A 19,940-nucleotide genomic window follows, 5' to 3' on the forward strand; every position below is an offset into this window, starting at 1 on the left:
GGTAGTGTGTCACACAAAAGAAGAAAGTAGTGCATGAAAGCAAGCAATGGAAGCAGCAATGCAAAGAGGCAATGGGCCAAGGGAGGGACAAACACATGACTGGCAAGCTGGGACACAAAGAAAAAGCAGGTAAATGGGAGTGACAAGAAAGTCAACCAATGGTATTGGGCGGGCTCCAAGGCCCTCTGTGTTCTTGGTAAATCCAAAATATGCCTCGCAACGGACAGTGCATGCGTAGAATTGTAGGCTCAACCTAATAAAAGTAAAACGAGCCTCTTGATAGAGAACTTCCCTTAAAATCATGATGCCACAGGTACCAGCCCACACCCGCCCCAAAGACTGGTCCCATTTGAGTACAGATCGAGACCGCCGAATCTGGACCAAATGATCCACAAAAATTATTGGCTTCTGTATGCACTGCTTCACTACTCGGGAAGGAGTCTGAGCAACATCTTTCCTGTCAAGTTATCACTTCACAAAACAAACGCATAAATATAGCTGGTCTAATGTCACTGAATGTCTCGGATTCAAAAGGCTTACGGTTCAAAACTTCAAGGACAGTGCTGGAGCTCAGAAGTGGATGGGAAGTCCCTAAATTGGAACGGTAGAGGAAAGCCCCTCAAAAAAACATGGAAATAGTTTTTAGAAAAAGGAAACATTCCATCACCTGTTGGTGGCAATTGTTGAAAAACAGGACTATGCACCATAAAGGAGAGCTTCATAAACTGTCTAGAGAGGGGATAAAGTTGAACATAAAAGTCCTGATAACATATGCATGCATCCCTTTCAAAAGCTCCATGGTAAAGCTAGGGGCAGGTAGAATCATTATTGTGCATGTTTGTATTAAACCAATAACAATAAAACAGTATGTTAAGCATAGGTAATAAAAACAAATAGTATAATATAGGCAGGGCCGGACTGGCCATAGAGGGCAATGGGCAATTTCCCGGTAGGCTGGAGGGGGTCGGCCGATTTTGGACCAGTGGGGGATACTTTTGTTACTTTGGGGGGGGGGGGGGAGCAGGGGAGTACTGCAAAATAGGAACCCTGTAACTTAAGCGCAGCAGCAGTGTTTCCCACCAGCACCTTTGACTGTAAATCTTAAGTGTTTTTTTTATTGAGAGTTAATGTTAGAATCCAAATGAGAATGCCTTTTCATTATACATGTGATTTACAAGTAATTTGAGTTTTTGTAGAATGACTTTTGTGCAAGTTCTAGTGAAAACGAAAAAGCCTTTATTGACTTCTTTAATAAGGTTTTGCGTTGCGTTGCGACCTATTCATCGATGAAAGTGCAGATGCAGTTGGTAGGTAATAATTAATGATGCAAAGTTATCGGTCATTTAAAGAATGTAAAGACTCAGCTGATCAGTCTCCTTTTTGATACAAAAAATAATTAAACACGTCGATGTTTCAATTAACACAATATCCAAAATAATTAGTAAAGCTGATATTTAGGGCTGTGGCATGAGCCAGAGTAAGATGGCCACTGGAACTGCCTGGTATGCACCTAGCCTGCACCTACAGAGGATCAGAAACGCTCCAGAATGAAGTGACATCCCGTTCCACCACAGTAAAAGTGAGGGTGTACCAGCGGAGAACCTATACCATGGTGCACAGTCCGGTTCATCCAGGATTTCAATGGTTTGCACAGACTAGCGTGGGAGCCGGGACTGACAAAATGGCTGCGCCCAATCGCAAGGATCTAAGCAGTCTGTCTTGAGTATCTGGTTGTGTGCATAGAATCAATGGCCACCTTTCCTATCCCTTCAGCCTTTCCCAAGGCACTTGTCAGAGCTGCCCCTTCTATACTTTTCTTATTAGCCATCAAACCCTTAATAACAATGTTTAGAGACAACCCAAGTATTCCAGGCATCAGCTTCCACTCTGGTAGACAAGTGGTGGTGGCTTACATGGACGATGTCCTCTTGTTCACCGAAGATGGCCCACAAGCTATCCCAAATATCATGCAAGAAATAGAGTGATATCCATTAGCGGCGGGATACTCTCTAAACAAAGATAAAACCAAAGTTTTCCCCCTAAACATTTAATGTACATCTGTGGTAATTGGCGATCTCTGTGGACATTGGAAACCAAATGCTATCAAGTACCTTGGCGTGTGGTACGGATCTGAAACACTGGCGATGTTAATGAGCAGAAAATACCAAAATCAAAGAACTACTACTCCCCCCCCCCTCCCCCCAATTTGGCTCCTCCATAGCTTCCCTTTGGTACAACAACAATTAAACTAGAAAACAAAACAGAATACTTGGAATCATGGGTTATGAAAGGTATTAACTCGATAAATGACCTAGGATCATGTGTAAGCACCATCCCATTCCCATCTTTGCAGGAGAGTTTCGATCTTCCAAACATAGACTTTTATAGATTCCGGAGACTGAAATGCGCATTGGGTAGGCTGAAGCTGCCACACCACCCAGACCTACCAGAAGTACTTAGAAAACGTAAGGAATGAGTGCTTCACCGACTCACGAGTATACAAACTCCTGGATACACCCAACACTGAGACTCTTTGCCCATAAATGAGGATACTTTTTGCATCCATCACACCAAGCAGATTTTACAGACAAGAGGTAGGGTCATATCTGGCAATCCCCTTGTTCGGCAAAAATCACACCAGCCCTTGCACAATCAAGGTTCTGGTCAATTCACTAAACTTACTGGACCCCCTCGAGCCTCTATAAACCGAGTCCAAGAGATTCAGATCTATGCTGGAGATGTGAGGAAAGCACAGGTGACCCACAATGCATGTTACTTACCTGCAAAATGCCTCTCCCGCTGAGATAAAGAATACAATCATTGATACACAAAAAATATCAGGGCTAACAATAGAAATTGACTTCTTGAGGACAGCACTGGGCATCTACGCTAATCCCTGTTCCTCTGAAATTACTGGAAACACTGCTCTACTAGGAGATCTCCTCATATCACTGAGGACTAAAAATATACTCGCAACCTGGAAAATGACATCCCCAAGTTCCTTTGACAAATGGTGAAAATTACCTTGCTCGATCTGGGGCACTGACAATGAACTACATTCTATACTACCCTCCTCTGCTGGATCCAGATGTCTGGGAGGTGCTTTTGACAAATACCTACATTAAAACAAACCACCCTAAACTTTCCTTAAGTCCCCAACCTACTTTAAGGATTAACAAAAGTCTCTCTCCCCTCTACTTGGACACACGCATCTGAACAAATGCACAGTTGATGCTAAGTGCGATCCCAGCCCAGTGTAGCCTTCCCGGCCATCCGTCCCCCTCTCTTGCCTGTTTCTTTTTCTTTCTCTTCTTGCTCACCTTTCCTAGATTTCCATTTCTCGCTATTCCTTTTTTAGACACTTTATTTGCCAGGTTACATTCCTGTTGATCCAGTCCCATTGCACAACATCGAAGCACCTTCTATTTCACTCGCTGAGTACGGTCCTTGCAATATATTATTAGGTTTCACAGCATACTCTCTTAAGCCTGGTATTCCACGTTGTCTCTCTCTCCAGATCTACTTTAATGGGAGTTTGTGGTGTACTGGTGCAATTTAATTCGCTTTTTTATATGAAAATAAAAAAAAATAAAAAAATAAAGCTGATATTTAAGGCAATTAGAGATAGTAATATAATTCAAGTCTTAATCAACAGTTAGACAAGAATGTTCTTAGACTGTATACAGTTTGAAAACGTCAGGTTTATGTATTTGTCGACTAAAAAAACACTGCTCAGTATAGGATCAATAGAGCTAACTTGGTTATGGTGATTGTCGGTCTGACTGTCACATTCCATATTTCCTCGAATAATGTTTGCTCGGGCATGAAACATAAGAAACTCATCTTTGATAGGTTTGTAATGTGTATAGTCTTTTTCGACCGTGAGATATATGTATGAGTCAAATGATAGATACTTTTGTTTTCCAGTCCCCAGTTAACCCTTGGTTCAGTACATCCAAATCACACAAATTTTGTTTTCCTGTGATCTACCTTTAATCTGTTCAAAATTTTTCTTTTCCTGAAGTAGATATCATGTTGGATGAAGGTCGATTTTTGTGGTGGACAAAAATCGCAACATCAGAATCTAAGAACATCATGGTGTCAGTAGAGTTGAAGGTCTCTGGTAAATCTGCAATCCAAAGATAGTATAGGAGAGAGGCCAAAATAAATCCTTGCTTTAACCCATTTCTAGTAGTAATCTTTGGTGTTGTCATTCCCATCTTACAATTAAACTTGAACATGTATTTCATTATGGAGTTCCATTATGGAGTTCAATGTATATTTGGTTTCCCTTGAGTGTAATTTGCCCAAAGCCTTTCCTGTCAACCCTGCTGACTGACAACTGTTGGGTAGTCTATATGCCAAATAAACATTCTCTTATCTTTCGTTGATAGCACATTAACAACTAGAATGGATACTGTCAAAATGTTGTCGATGGGTAAATACTTGCGTTTAAACCCAGTTGGGTATAACTTTAGGAAATTATTCTCCTAGACCTATTTTGTTCTAGAAAATACTTAGCTAAGATTCCCCCTTTTGACTCCAATAGGGCAATTGGCTACATCTACTTGTATCTGTTCTAAGCTCACACTTGAAAATTAGTTCCACAACTGAGCCTTACCAAGAAGGATTCGCTCATTACAGAAAGTGTTATTGAAAAGGAGGTACAGTATATTGAATGTCCACAGGTTTCAGGATATTTCCTTTCTTAGTGACTTCGATCATGGTATGCAATCTCTGAGACCATGTTAACATTTTATAATTACTGTTAGGATTAGGCTGCAATAGTCATCAAATACCAGTTACAAATGTTCAACTGGCTACCGATACGAGGTTCCAGATTTCAGGTTTCCAATATGAGAGTGAAAGAGTGAAGCTCTATGTAATCAACTGTTTGACTGTGAAGTGTGTATAATGATTTTCTAACGGGCTGTGTCACTCGTGGAAAAAAAGAAAAACATATGTGAATTCTAGTCCAATTGGATGTATCTGAATTGAAACTTAAATTGTGTTGAGTTAAAAGGATCACTGGTCACAGTAAATCTTTGGAGCTGCTTTAATTGGCTGTGATTCTAATGTTGAAACTGTTTATAGCAATGCCTGTTAAAGCCGGAGTCAACCCGAATATCCGTTCCTTCTTCATCACAACAGTTAGCTCTGCTTTAACTTCCTATGTGTCACACAGCTTGTGAAGTAGATCTAGCTGTCTAGCTCAACTTAGCTCTGACTCAACCAGGTACAGAGTCAGACATGGCCTCAATCCTCCATACTCTCTGCCCAACTACACCATGCATATAACCAGTGTCTGTCACTCCAGGCCTCACCAGACACCCACATCGGCACCACAGCAGGAGTGAAGGTTCAGTCGAAAGGGACCTCTGTAGTAGTAGGATTGGCCTAACATGATTCAAGGTGCACTTGGAATCACACAGAGTGGCATGAGCACCGCCTACCGCTTCTGCTGATGCAATAAGCTGCATAGTCATGCAGCGTAATGCCATGAAGAGTGCAGTGAAGACCATGGAGCAGCACTGTTCATAGTATAACTCCACCAGAAGCGATGTAGAGGCATGTGGGTCACTACTGCCTTTAAAAGGACAAAGTTATAGGTACCCTCAGATCAGTGCTTACCTGGGAGAGACCTAAATGACCGTAAATTAGTGTCCAAGGAGATGCCAGTATGTTCAGCTGTTTTGCCGAGAGGTCCCTCATAGAATGCTGCCCCTAGAACAGGAGATGTTCTTGAGACCATCTGGAGTCACTGTAAATCATTAGACAGTCTTGCTGAGCCATGGTTCACCACAAATGACAGAGAAAAAAATATTTAGTAAATAATGAAACCATTCCAGAAGGAAAAATCCAATATCAAATACCTCCTTCTAATCAATGCAGCAAAGGCGCAATTCTTCAATATTGCCTGCATTCACCAACTCAATTCTGCTGCTCAAACATCCAGAAGGTCAGAAAGGTGAATGGCCAACTAGTGAGTACAGATAACTCATTGGCCAGTTTAGGATATCCTCATACCCACACAAAAAAGGATAAGTAGCTCATTTATTCTCATAGCAAATGGCACATTACCATAAAATGTAGGTCACAGATTCTCTTTAACAGTTTGATACGGGAGGATTTAAGTGAACAAATCTTTTAATGGTGGCCCCTAAGACCATAGTTCTAGAGACAGTGTTGACAGGGTCACATAAGGAGTTGAGAAGCCCTAGGGCAATAAGACTGCATTCAGCCAAAAAAAAACACATCTTCTACCTCCAAAATCAGTCACGAAACCTCTTTACGAAAGATGGGTGCCTCTAGTACACTTTGAGGTTATATGGATTTTGTTATAGTGGCCACTATACAAGAAGAAAGTAGGCTTAAATGTATTGAGTATCCGTTCTGAGAGGGGTTCTTCTCTGTTTTTAAAGAGTTTTCCCCTGGATCCTTTCCAAGATTTTGTTCATGGAAGTCAGTTGCACGATGGGACTTTGAGTACAGCCAGGATTCCTTGTATCCTGCTTCACGCTTTTCAACATTAGAGGAGAGCTTCACAGTTGAATAGGTGCTGCTCGAAGTCATCTTGGCCTTTCAAACACTTGCTGGGGCTTTGCAACACGGAGTCTTTACCGCATCTTGTGCTGGGGAATCTGCTGACCTGAATAGCGGGTCCCTCCATTGGCTGGATCGAACTGCTGCTGACTGAGAGGAAGCGGGACTGCGAGGACCAGGGTTCTTAGCGCTCCTGACATCGCGCGCACCTGGTGCCTCTTCCCCCCCCCCTTACCTGGACCTTAAAACATGACTCGCGGACCCCGCTCCGCGGGAGCAGCTCGAAGTCGTCTTGGCCTTTCAAACACTTGCTGGGGCTTTGCAACACGGAGTCTTTACAGCATCTTGTGTTGGGGAATCTGCTGACTCACTTCATTTGGTTGTTGCTGCTGCTGGATTATCGCCGATACTGCGAGGGAAGGTCCAAATCCTTCCAAATCCTTTCACGTGTGCCCAGGTGCTGCCTCCCCGAGGACTCGCTGGTGTGAGCGCGAGCTGCAGTCGGCAGGCTCTGTCTAACGCTCCCAGCTGGAGTCCCCAGGGTCAGAGGCCAGGGCGAACTACACGCGCAACCCGGGGGACTGCGAGGACCAGCAATCCCTGCACTGATCAGCTGGTTCCTCTTCCCCCAGGCGCAACGCCCCCACGGACACACCCACCGGCGAAATAGAGATATAATTCGTGACCCCCGCTTCGAGGGCGCCACTCACTTCATTTGGTTGTTGCTGCTGCTGGATTATCGCCGATACTGCGAGGGAAGGTCCAAATCCTTTCACGTGTGCCCAGGTGCTGCCTCCCCGAGGACTCGCTGGTGTGAGCGCGAGCTGCAGTCGGCAGGCTCTGTCTAACGCTCCCAGCTGGAGTCCCCAGGGTCAGAGGCCAGGGCGAACTACACACGCAACCCGGGGGACTGCGAGGACCAGCAATCCCTGCACTGATCAGCTGGTTCCTCTTCCCCCAGGCGTAACGCCCACGGACACACCCACCGGCGAAACGTATATCAATAACATCAATCCAACCGCGACGCGGGACGCGCGCGGGTCGGCGCACGGAGCGAAGCCCGGGCAAAGGGCGGGCCGTCTGTGGCCGTCCGGGGACGACCGAGGACGGGACGGGCCCCCCCACTTTCATCTCCTCTAGGAATACTGGATTACATGAGAAAAAAAGAATCGGCCGTAACCCTGTTTAGGTGAGACTGTATACCAATTTGTGCATATCTCTAGGAGTTGATTAAAGCTGAGGATCTCGTCTATTCATAACTCATACATTTCACCTAAGAATAATCTATATAATACTAAATTTCTCTTAAACCAGATACTGAACTAAAAACACTAAATTTACTTAGAATCAGTAGTAATCACTAATATCATCAATTGATCTCTAGCCACTTCATGATGGCATTAAAAAAACTACGCTCACGAACAATCTATATGAAGCGCATGGGTACTGACGCAGCCGTCAGAAAATCCACAGACAAATCGATGAAACCTGGACAAATATCCTGTACTCCGGCTATAACTAAATATTTTTCTACTCTTTCTACGAAAAAACATAAATTTCTTTTAACACCAGAAGAAGATAATAAGTTAAATCTCTTTCAGCAAGACTGAACATCAGTTGCTACTATCTTCTGAACAAAGCATTCATAATCAAGGATCAACTAATATAGAGAGCAACTTGGCAAAGATCTCCTTCTCTGAAGAGCACCATAAATCGATCTTAGAGACATCACAAATAACACCAATAAAACATCGGGATAGTGAACTATGTCTGGAGGTCTCTGCAAGTAACATTACGAAGATGGAAGAAGAAAAATTAGAAATTCCATTAAGTCAAAAACAGCCACTTACCAGTTCCCCAGAAAAATCACCCAATCTCTATTCTAATCAAACTAACCTCACTGACCCCTATTTTCCAAATTTAACCTCTGCAATCACCGTATCCCCCCTGTCAAAAGCACTTTTTTCCTTGCAGGACATTCTGGAATCAGTTCTTACCCATCTTGGTCAAATCCTAGCTAATTCTGATGATACCCTCGATGTGCAAATAGGCATACTTAAATTCTTGGTGGAAGAAAAAAAGAAAAAAGACCTTACTAATGTTACATCAAAAAAACATGAAACAGTCAATATATCACAATCCGAAGATGGCCCAAAAAAAGGAACTAGGTCTCCAAAAAAACAAGAAGCAAGTTCACAAACGTCTGACGTGATAATAATTGAGACTAAAACTAAGGAATTAAGAAAAAAGAAAAAATCTCCCATTACCTACTCTCTCAAGAAACTGTTCAGAGAAGATATAGAAATTATCACCGAAAATAACATTAAGCATTATCCCATGTTTTCGAATAAAGTAACCGATACTGACCCAGGTCCGATAGCTCGAGACAACAAAGTAGACTCAATAAGAGTTATCGTTGGACAGGAACCAAATCAAACGGGAAAGACCAAAAATAATAACGACCAGGAAGAAGCAAGGGGAAAGAAAAAGAGAAGAAAGCCTCTGAGAAGAATTCAGAAGAAAAAAGGGAACAAGCTTAAATTTCAAAAACATACTTTCTCAAACTCTGTGAGCTCTCCAGCAATTCAAATAACACCGCTGGTGAAATCTTTGAACCCAAAAGCAGAAGAATACTGTCCGACCACAGTAAAAAGAACAACAGGGCAAAAGATCATGGTTACAAAAGAACTACAAGACAATAAATTACAGCAGTGGGATGGAAATCCATCAAAACACATAATAATTGAAGAACTCTTTCCCACAGACAATATGCCGTTCAACCGTGGCAGAATAATTAATCTCTTACAAGAAATACCATCCTTGAACTCTCTTACAAGTAAAGAAATTGACCTAGTACTCTTTCCGAAAAAAGAAAATGACAAATTAGTACAAGTGTCATTCTTTTCCCCAGTTCTTCCTGGAATAATCATAAGAGAGAAGGAAATTCTACACAAAAATGGCTATGATGTAATTTCAATATCAGAACCTAAAACAAATTTACAAAATAACGTTGCAATTAGACAATCTCACAGAAGAAATGATAATTTCAGTTCAAAATGGGGAGACTCTGCATCAAACACTACGAGAAAAGACACACTAAAAATACAAGTAACGCATGGTGAAAGGTCAGTATGGTCCCGGGACACAGGACTAAGTAATACTGAGAATTCTGTAAAATCTTGGGCATGGCTATCAGAAGCTCTAAACAGCAAAAAAATGGATAGACCTCAACAACATCTGGTTTAGCAAAGGCTTGACGTTATTGACATGGAATCTGGCCGGGAAAACTGCCAAAAAAATGAAAGACGCAACTAAAGATCTTCCAGATATTCTTGCTCTACAGGAAACATGGTCAACCGCTCCCTTTACGCAAAAAGGATATTACGTCTATGAAACTCCTGCAAAAAAATCCAAAAGGGGTCATGCGAAGGGAGGCTTGGCAATCTTGTTGAAAGAAGAATATTCTTGGTCACAAGAAATAATTGACACATACTCAGACAACCTGCAATGTATTAAGGTGTCATTCAAAACACAATCATCAGCTACTCATAAAAAAATACTACTTTTTAACATCTATGCCCCGCCCAGTAAAAAATATGACTCATTATTCGACCGCTTATTGGAGATCATTACTCACATCCTTGATGATCAACTTCACATGCCATATATCATAATGGGTGACTTAAACGCTAAAATCTCAAACAGTGAAATTAAGAAATGGGCTCTATTATTTAAAGAGGAATCTTTGGAAATATCACTCCCGCAACTTCCAAAAGGAGCTAAATCAGATAAGAGAGGAAGCTCATTACTATCATTCCTTCCTAGTATAAACGGGACAATACTAAACGGTAATACCAATGGAGATAAACCTGCATCATATACCAGGCAGGGAAATGGAACTCCCTCTATTCTTGATTATTTCATATGTGGGAATGAAGAAAAGGAACAAATCACTCAACTCTCAACTAAATTTAATGAGGAAAGTGATCATGCACTCTACATTTAACAACCCTCTGGTCGGTACAGACTACCTTTCAGAACGAGCCAATATTCAATAAACCTAAAATGGAAGTAAATATAGTCCAGCGTCGGATTTACTGGGGTGCAGAAAATTTGGACTATTTGAATATTCTAATTTCTCAAACTCAATTGTTGACTACTACTTATTCAGACGACCCCATAATGAACTTCGAATATATAATTTACGAACTCAAGCATGCTTTACAAAGTAAATTAAAACAGGATAAACCAATAAAAATTAAATGTTCCAGTAGGAATAAAAACTGGAATCAACCAATTGTAAAAAAACTTAATAGGTTGATTCGAGCCCAGTATTTGAGTTTCTCGTCAATAAATAAAGCGGAAATTAACAGATTAAAGAACCAAATACGAAGAGAAAAAACTAAACAGGAAAAATTGAAGCAGGACTCTAACTGGATTGACATCCAACTAGCAGTCAAGCAATGTAACCAACGCAAATATTGGTCTTTGATAGCGAAAATGACTGGAACCAAAAAGAAGTTAGAGCAACTCCCGTTTCAGAAGAAGACTGGGACATCTATCTAAGTGACTTATACAAACCCAATCTGAATACTATGGTGAGAGAGGCTGTTGAACGAGATATAGAAATTAAAGATACTAAACTCACCAAGACTTCGGCACTGTCTATTGCCATGAATATCAGAAAGGCAAGAAGTACGGGTGCATCCGGCCCTGATCAGATTCCTATCAAGGTCTACCAAGCTGACCATAAAGCGTGGGGCCTGATGCTCTCGCCACTATTCAATTATATATTTGATTCTGGGAAAATACCAAACTCCTGGAAAGGAAGCATAATAATCCCGATATATAAAAAAGGAAAAAGAAGTATAGCAGGAAACTACAGACAAATAGCTCTTATGGATGCTGCCGGGAAGATTTTTGCTGCAGAAATATTGGACAGGTTGAAATCTTGGGCATTTACGCTGGGTTTAATTCCCATGTTTCAGGCTGGATTCCGACCGAATCATTCAGTCACAGACAATATAGCAACCTTTCAAACAATCCTAGATAAATATGTATCAGGAAAATCACAATCAATATATGCAGCGTTCATTGATTACTCTACCGCCTTTGACCGAGTGGATAGACCGACCCTGTGGACAAAACTAAGAAAGATGGGTATCCCGGAACCACTACTACAACTAATAGTGAACCTACATAGTAACACCTGGTGCCGAGTTCAAATGGGGAGAGATAAGGGCTTGTCAAAGATAATACGGACATCTAACGGCTTAAAACAAGGGTGTCTCTTGGCTCCGATGTTATTCTCTCTGTACTTAAGCGACTTACCATCCCATTTACAACAAGGGTTATGTACACCTCCGAAGATCGCCACTCAGCGTATTCATGCCCTGCTGTATGCGGACGATATAGTTATGCTCGACCTAACGCCTTTTGGACTTCAAAGTCTTCTAGATATTTTATACAACTACTCTAAGGAAAAATGTTTAATCCCGAATATAAACAAAACTAAAGTAGTTGCATTTTCAAAAAAGAAAAAAGGTGTGAGGTACCAATGGAAGCTTGGAGGAGAGAGGCTAGAGCAGACAAAGGAATATACCTATCTTGGTAGAATTTTCTCACATAATATGAGTAACATCAAACAAATCAACCATTTAAAAAGGAAAAGTGATTTACACGCTGGGGCCATGTCACGTCTGTACACGGCCACTGGAAATAGGCATTTTTCTGCATTAATAAAAGTCTACAGAGTTAAGATTTCCCCAGTTCTGTCATATGCCTCGGAATATATTCCCTTAAAACAATGGAGTTATATGGACTTAAACGAAGGCAAAATACTAAAAAAACTACTGAAAGTTTCTACTTCTACACCAGTACAGGCGCTAAGACTGGAATGTACTATCACAAGCGCATATGCCACAGCCGTAGCAAATATCATCAGGTGGGCCTATAACCTTCTCCACTCAAAAGAAGGTACTCTACGATATCTGTTAAAAATCGAGACATTCAATAAAGATTCTACCCATCTTATCTTTTCCAAAAATATGGGAGAGGCTTTTCAGTTAGCAAAAGTCAGTTTAGAAATTTTGTCATCATGGACACCTGCACAACTCAAACTCTTCCTAAAAAAACTTTACCCCCAAATTGAGTTATGAGCTTGATCATTTACATTGTACTAAACTATCTGTGTACAAGACTTATGCTGACTCCAAGGAATATAAGCAAAAACAGCCGTATTTGGAATATACTCTTACACACGGCGCAAGGCGTACAATCATGATGTTGCGTCTGGGTATACTTCCCGTATTAACCTTTACCTCTTCCTGGAGACAAGACAGTTCCTCGCTATGTAACCTTTGTCAGGGGGGTAAACAGAATCTTGAGCACCTGCTTTTTATATGCCCAGACAACAAAATAGTAAATGCAAGGTTAACATGTCTAGAGCCCATCTATCGGTCCTGTAGGATTGTCAATGCAAAAGATTTTATATCTTTATGTATAAAGCCACCTAACGAATATGTTTGCTATAGAATTTAAAATTTCATTGAAAATGTATTAATTTGTATGAAAAACTAAATGTATATTTTAATCAATTTTGTGGTCCTCAAAAGAGTACCGAAACAAAAGAAAAAATTTTGACTTTGACTCGTTATATGGTTATATCAAGGCAGAAGACAGCTGAAGAACGCGAACACCTTAACACGACTTTTTGATACAATAATATTATTGCTTCATGAAATACATTACATTAGCTTTACTTCCTACTTGGACGGACACTAAAGCCAGAAGGAGTGGGATCAAGACAGGAAATGACTACTAAATTGTAAATGTAAATGACTACTCTGCACAGGCAACTGGTATAATGGTCCAGTTGCAGACACCAGACATTTTCTTATTGCACTTGCAATGGACAGAGGCACCTCCAGATCACTCCTAGTGTTAGGCTATTGGGTAAGCTTGAGGTGCCCAATACTGGGCTACATGCATGTGTTGGGCGGGGATTAAGGCTCTAACACCACAAAAAGAAATTCGCAGTTCAGATGACATTACAACACTCAACTCAGTTGAAGTTGTGAATGAAGGCACTGAAACAAGGAGTGTGAGGAGGGGTGAACATGTACTGAACGGCCTATTTGCAGGTTGCTGCCATGTGGTGTTATCCCTTTATTCAAAAGAGTGACTCCAGACAAGCCTCCCATACTAAGAGCTGCTTTCACAGTCCTAACTTAGAAAAATAGACCTAAATACTTTGTGACTGGATGGACAGGGCCAGGCATTAAAAGGCTGTAATTTTTATGCCCCAAAACTGCATTTTATTAAATCTGACTTAGGAGAAGCTGTTGAGTAGGCGGTGTCATAACCCCTATCCGAGGGCGAATGGACAAGCAGAGCTACTGGATTCAACCATGGGGGTTGCTGCCTTTTGCTGCTAATGTCTTGTGGCCCGACCTACTATGGGTCCTGAGTTAGTGGGCCAAGTGCTACCCCTTCAGCACTCTCAGTGGTAGAGCAGGTCGTGCAGTACACGGCTTCGCGACAAGTATACAGATGCAAGGTGAACACACACTAACACTACAGCACCCCCACTAAATGAATGTCCCGCCAGATACTTGCGTTTATCAAAAATGTAATATTTATATACAAACACAAAGTGAAAAACAGCATACAAAAACACACAATCTTCATAAGGCCGGCACTCTAGCACTTACCGGGTAAGTCCCCAAGTCTTTCCCCATTATCTACCCAAGGATGATGGTTATTCACAATTCACATGAGGCAGCCATTATGGTTAGGCTCAACTAAAACGTACAAGTTTAGTCAAGGTTTCCTGACCAGTAGTGCTTGTAGTCAGAGCAAGCTCCCCCAGGGCTCGATGCCCAGCACTCAGTCTTACCCGCTTTCACATGGAGCTGCGGTTTGGCACACCTGGGAGCGCATCAGCAGGCTAGCGGTGAGCAGAAGCCTGGATGCTGTGAAGAGGCGGCAGGCGAGCACAGAACTTGTGTACTCATGTGCCAAGTCTTCCTGAGGCCAGTTTTGGGTGCACCTGGGTTTTGGGGTTGGATTTGGTGCTCTTATCCTGCACATCACATTCCACTTCACAATTCTAGCATACACTGCTACAGGTAGGTATCCCCTTAACCACGGTGCTCCTTTCTGGCAACAAGAGTCTTGAAAAGCACACTCTGGGCAATGGCCACTTCGTGTCCCAAAAGTGCGAGGGGTGACAGCCATTCTCGTTACCCCACTGTATCAAGGAGACTGTGTTTATTTTTACCTCAACCCCCACCTGGCATATGGAGGTTGCAAACAGTGCATTCCAGGAGGCAGAGGAGACGTTCATGTCAGAACACTGTACTGGCAGCGGACTGCTTCTTCCCATAGGTGCTTTACCTGGGCAATGGCCCTTACCTCCACTACGGCCCCCTACCTGGCAAAGGGGGTTGTTAACAGAAGCACTCAGGTGGGCAGCCCAATCAGTGAAAACAGCCCTCAACACAGACCCAGCATCTCACCCTCTCCTTCAGGGATCCGTTCTGAACCTCGTTCCCTCCTGGCACTCTCCTCCTCCTCACAGGGTCCTCTGGTCTTGGCAGGCAGAGGCTGGTGCTCCAGGCTCCAGTGCCAGTAGTCTTGATTCTCCTAGGTGGTGTGTCCTCACCCAGCTGGGAGACTAGCAGACCTCAATACCCAGCCATGGTTACAACAGACATAAGTTGTGCTGAGCTTCTCCACACTGATGTACAGCTCCAGTTTGAAAATGTTCAGAGGCTTAAGCTCCCCTTTTTTCATGATCTATTTCCATACACAAACAGAGATTTAGTGTTGAGATTTTTAGGTTTGTGTTGTGGGGGTTGCCTTTTGAATTGCCACTCCTCTGTCCTGTCCTTTGTCCAGGAAGTAGTCCGTCACAAAAGAAGTGATTAAAAACTCGATAGCCCACACACAGACAAAAGGAGTGACTAGAGGATCACACCTTGATGTCCGTCTCACTTATCTACGCCCATCAAAAGCCTACCAAGGCTTCAAGACCTATGATTTGTGATTCCTTATCAGCCTTCCTGAAATGTGCCCAGGCCACATTGACCAGTGACCTTTACAGACTCATAGGACCCTTTTGAAGTGCACAAGAGAGCCCCACTCTTCCTTCTTCCAGTGCGTCCCAATCACTTCTCAGAAATTCACAAATCTGCTTGGGCTGGCTCATCCACCCCCACATGCGTCTAAGGCCTAGGGCTTCCAACATGGAACCCACAGGCCTCCATACAGTGCCATATGCAGGCACACATACAACATGTACAGGAACTCATGCTGACCAGCACAACATACTAATTTGGGAGAGTTAGGTGCACAGCAGTGGAACTTTACATGAGTGGGACAGTAGGCCCCACTTCAGTGCCACAAGTAAAAAGGCCAGTTCACTTGTCACAACAAGCACTGACAATGCAAATAGGTCTGCCTGAATGATGTATAGTGATGTGAAGCATTACAAATAGACAGCATTGTAATGGATATGTATTTGTACTGAAGCAAAGAACTGTAGGGTAAAATTGGTGTAGGTTAAATGGTCAGATGACAGTTGCACTGTCAGGGAAGACCTAAAAATTCATTTAGGTTAATGACGGCCCTCCTTGCATCTCTGCTGCTGCCAGAGAACAACATGTAAATGATCTAGTTATCTAAACCACTTAACTATCTTGACAGTGTCATGTGTGTACTTCTGAAAGTTCAAGCTTGGGCAGCTGGATAAATAAAATGATCACAGCTCGGTGGATGGCAAGCACTTTTTGGTAGAAGCCCACAACTTCTGCCCAATCAAATAATGTACTCCTGGCTCCCAACATGTGGGCAGAGCTAAATCACCTCTCTTGTGGTGCTCATATAATTGCCTGGTGACATCTGCGCTAATAAGCGACACCATAAAAATTGTATATATTGCCACCACTGCGCTCAGGTTACTTAAGTCTGGACAAGGGCAGCAACCCTTTACCACTACCAGGCTATCACTCTGAACACACTCCTATTCTAACAAAACTACAGTCTGTGAGACAGACTTAAGTTATGGTGCACACGAATGACCCATGTTCGCCCTTAACCAAAAATCGGTACCAAGTTTAATGATATCACTGCAGCTTTTCCATTAGCATCCAAAGATGTAGTATTCTTGCGGGTTGTGCCAGTAGAAGCCCAGAACATCAGGATTCGACAAAAAGTGAAATACTCTGGAGCTAGCATTCAAGAATTCATAATTACATTGTCAATCACAGTTCCACTTGAAGAGGCAAATTTGACAGCTTACAGTATTGGCCCTTTTTCAACAATCCCATCAAAAGTTTCAAAACAATTGGGTGGGCAACTGAATATTTTTACCAAAAATAAGGAAAGGACTGTAACGAGAAACAAATCGGGCGTTCAACAAAAGGCATTTTCCAATAAAACATAAATCCTGCTTGGCTTGGAACACAATGTAAAAGTGCCTAACTTAAACAGTTTAGTGGAGATGTCACATAAAATAGACACACTCATGGCTACAAACGCTATATTTGTGCACTATAGTGTGTAGATGATAAATCCAATCAAGATTTACATTTGGGTACACAAGTGGCAATTCACATGCATACACAAAAAAATGGCATACTGTTCACAAATACACACTAAAACGTATACACATGTACACAATCCTGGCAACACATCGTGCCCTGACCACAATCAACGTACTTTATGGCTCTTGGCTTGCCTTGCTGCCTGGTTATTTAGCCGCAGCAGGGTTGATGTCACCGTCTCCCGGCTGCTGTGTACACAGGGTGAACAGATGGCCCCCTTTCTTCTCAAACCAGGCCACCCATCACCAGCAATTTGCCCAGAAGCGAGCGTAAGAGGGAACTTGTTTGTGGGGAGGGGGCAGGGGAAACCCTCAGCTCGGTCTGACTCAGACCAGAGAAAGAAAGGGTGGGGTCAGACCAGTGCTGAATCAGCTGCAAACAAAGATATGTGAAAATGCAAGAAAAAAGCAGCCGCCTAGTCACTTCTAAAGGCCACATGGCTCAGCAGTGCACACACGCAACCTAACACGTGCTGGAAGCTCTTTTTGCACTTAAAACTGAGCAACATGTCAGATATATAACCATGGTTTGGGTTTGTGAATATTTCAAAACACTTCACGTCTTCAGCTATTATCCTTCCCTTTTTAAGTAAGTTGTGCGCAAAACACGGGGCTGTTGTTTCGCGAACTGCAAACTTTAAATATTAACTGGAGTTACAGAAGTTTCAAACGCGATGCCAATCACCCCATGCGAACCCTTCCTTCGCCGTGAATGCAGGAGCAATCCAACAGCCCTGAGTCAGCAGGCAAGAATTTTTCTAACTTTCCTCCCTCGCTTTTGCACAGTAATTTCAGACAAGAGGGACAAAAAAAAGCAGGAATCCAGAAAACCTGCACCGTGTCTGCTGCAAGACTGTGTCTGCAAGACCATGTGCGTGCTTCAGTTGGACTCTGTCAGTGCCTGCTGCTCCAATTTAAACTCCCCATGTGATTCTCAAGTCATGAGGGCACTCGTTTTTCATCAGCAGGTTTTTATTTACAACGTCAGTGAATTCTGGGATTTTTAGTGTTCCTTCAGCTCAGTTACAAGTACACGGTCACACAGGAGGAAAAAAACGGTTTGCGCAAGTCATGGAGCGGAAAAGGTGTGCCCTCGTGGCATGGAGTAATTTGGTAACCTCGCCCCACATACCTCTCTGAACGTACCTGCACTTTATTGACCTTAAGGCCTATCTACTTATTCCCATTGTTTTAAACGTCACAGCCACTTGCTGTTCTGACCTCATACTGTGCCAGATTCTCTTTCAGCGTGTCCCCTCAAGGGCTGGAATTGGCATTTGTGTATATGCTTGAGCACAACTGTGACTTTCCTCCAGGTGCTTGCATGTCTCTTGTGCTCCATGTCCGAAATTGCATCTCTGCTGTATCCCCCGACTAAGAGCCTCGGGCAACATTATGGTGACGTAAAGCGCTATAAAATAATAAGCCATACAATGTTAACATTTCTACTTGCACCGGTCTGTGAGTCGGCACGAGGCGGTGGTGCCCGTTCCCCCATGCCCATTATCTGCCTGTGCCTGAATGCGATGGGGTCTGTTCCTCAATGTGCCTGCAGGTGACTGAATTCATTCCTTTATCTGGTTCTGCCCACTCCGCACGTGTGCGAGTGACGGTATTCATTCCAACCCAAGAGCCTGCGTGTAATGGTGCCCACTCCTCCACGTGGTTGTGTCCATGTGCCTTTCTCTATCATTCCTTTATGTGCCTGCTCGCTCACTTACCCGTCTATAAACGACTGTGTCCAGTCCAGGTACTTTCTAGAGCACGTGTTGTCTCTGTGCCTTCCCATTACCGGCCAGTGTGTCCCACAAAGGCGGGGGCTGGGAGGGACAGGCCTGCATGCTCCGATCACACAGGCACTGAGTGCAACCTTTGGAAACCCAAATACGACGCGTGGCTAGATTCGCGCAAAATAAAAATGTTCGCTTCTGCTACAGTAGTTACTCAGGGATCGATCACCAACTGCACGAGGAAACGTGCTTTGACGTAATACTCCCCCATACACACGCTAAAGGGAAGCGCATGGCTATTTTTTTTTCCAGAGAGATCCTGTTTGCCCCTTTGTTTTGTTGAAATGAGCAGTTCCTAAACAAACAAAAAAAGCACCCAACTGTCTGGCTAGGCACACGGCTGCACCCTGCCTCTGAAAAAAAAGTTACCTAAGATTTGCACCCTCCCACTCCAGAAATGGAGACCTTTTGGAAAGTGAACTGTAATCGATGTTTTTTTTCTATGGCCAGATCATTGTGATCTCAAAAAGCATCGGTATCTCCCCCCAGCGTTTATAAAATAAGGCGAGAAGGAATCATTTTGGCTAAAAGGATCACTTACTTTTATTGAGAGGAGAGGCTGCTCGCAGCCATTTCCATCGCATGGCTGGTTCCCCTCTGTCTCTCCTCTTCTCCCCTCTCTCGCTGTCTGCTCCTCCCCCCGTTTGCAGTTCGCTGCACTGTTACTGAGTTTGCCAGCTCTCTCCGTGAAAAGGAGCAGTGCACTTCCTGGCTCGAAAGAGCAAGTCTGCAAGAAGAGGAGGAGGAGCGTCTGGCCCAGCCCAGCCCCCGATTGCTGTCATTCATGAAACAAATTCTGTGCCTCCTTACTCCTCGCTAAAATGCCTGGGGGGCTCTGCAAGGGAACGATGCATCTACAAATGCACGCCTGAAATATATAGTTTATTTTGACTGTGTTGTTTAAATTTAGCCTGAAAGCAGCAAGGTCGTCTCCCTATTATGCTCACAGACAACGAAGTAGTACTGGTACTACAGGTGAATAGCTCGTTCGCTCCTATTTT

At 43.1% G+C, this 19,940-nt stretch overlaps 1 protein-coding gene across 1 annotated transcript in view; it reads right to left on the reverse strand.

The window, feature by feature from the left end:
* CDK4 (cyclin dependent kinase 4) overlaps window positions 1-19,634 on the reverse strand; it is a 270,619-nt gene extending 250,985 nt beyond the window's left edge. Inside the window, exon 1 of the mRNA XM_086965649.1 lies at window positions 19,481-19,634. The gene's annotated coding sequence lies outside the window, so the exon portion shown is untranslated. The remainder of the gene's footprint in view (window positions 1-19,480) is intronic.
* Window positions 19,635-19,940: the final 306 nt, after the last annotated feature.

Source organism: Lissotriton vulgaris, chromosome 1_1 (assembly GCF_964263255.1).
Source record: "Lissotriton vulgaris chromosome 1_1, aLisVul1.2, whole genome shotgun sequence".
NCBI classification, from domain to species: Eukaryota; Metazoa; Chordata; class Amphibia; order Caudata; family Salamandridae; genus Lissotriton; species Lissotriton vulgaris.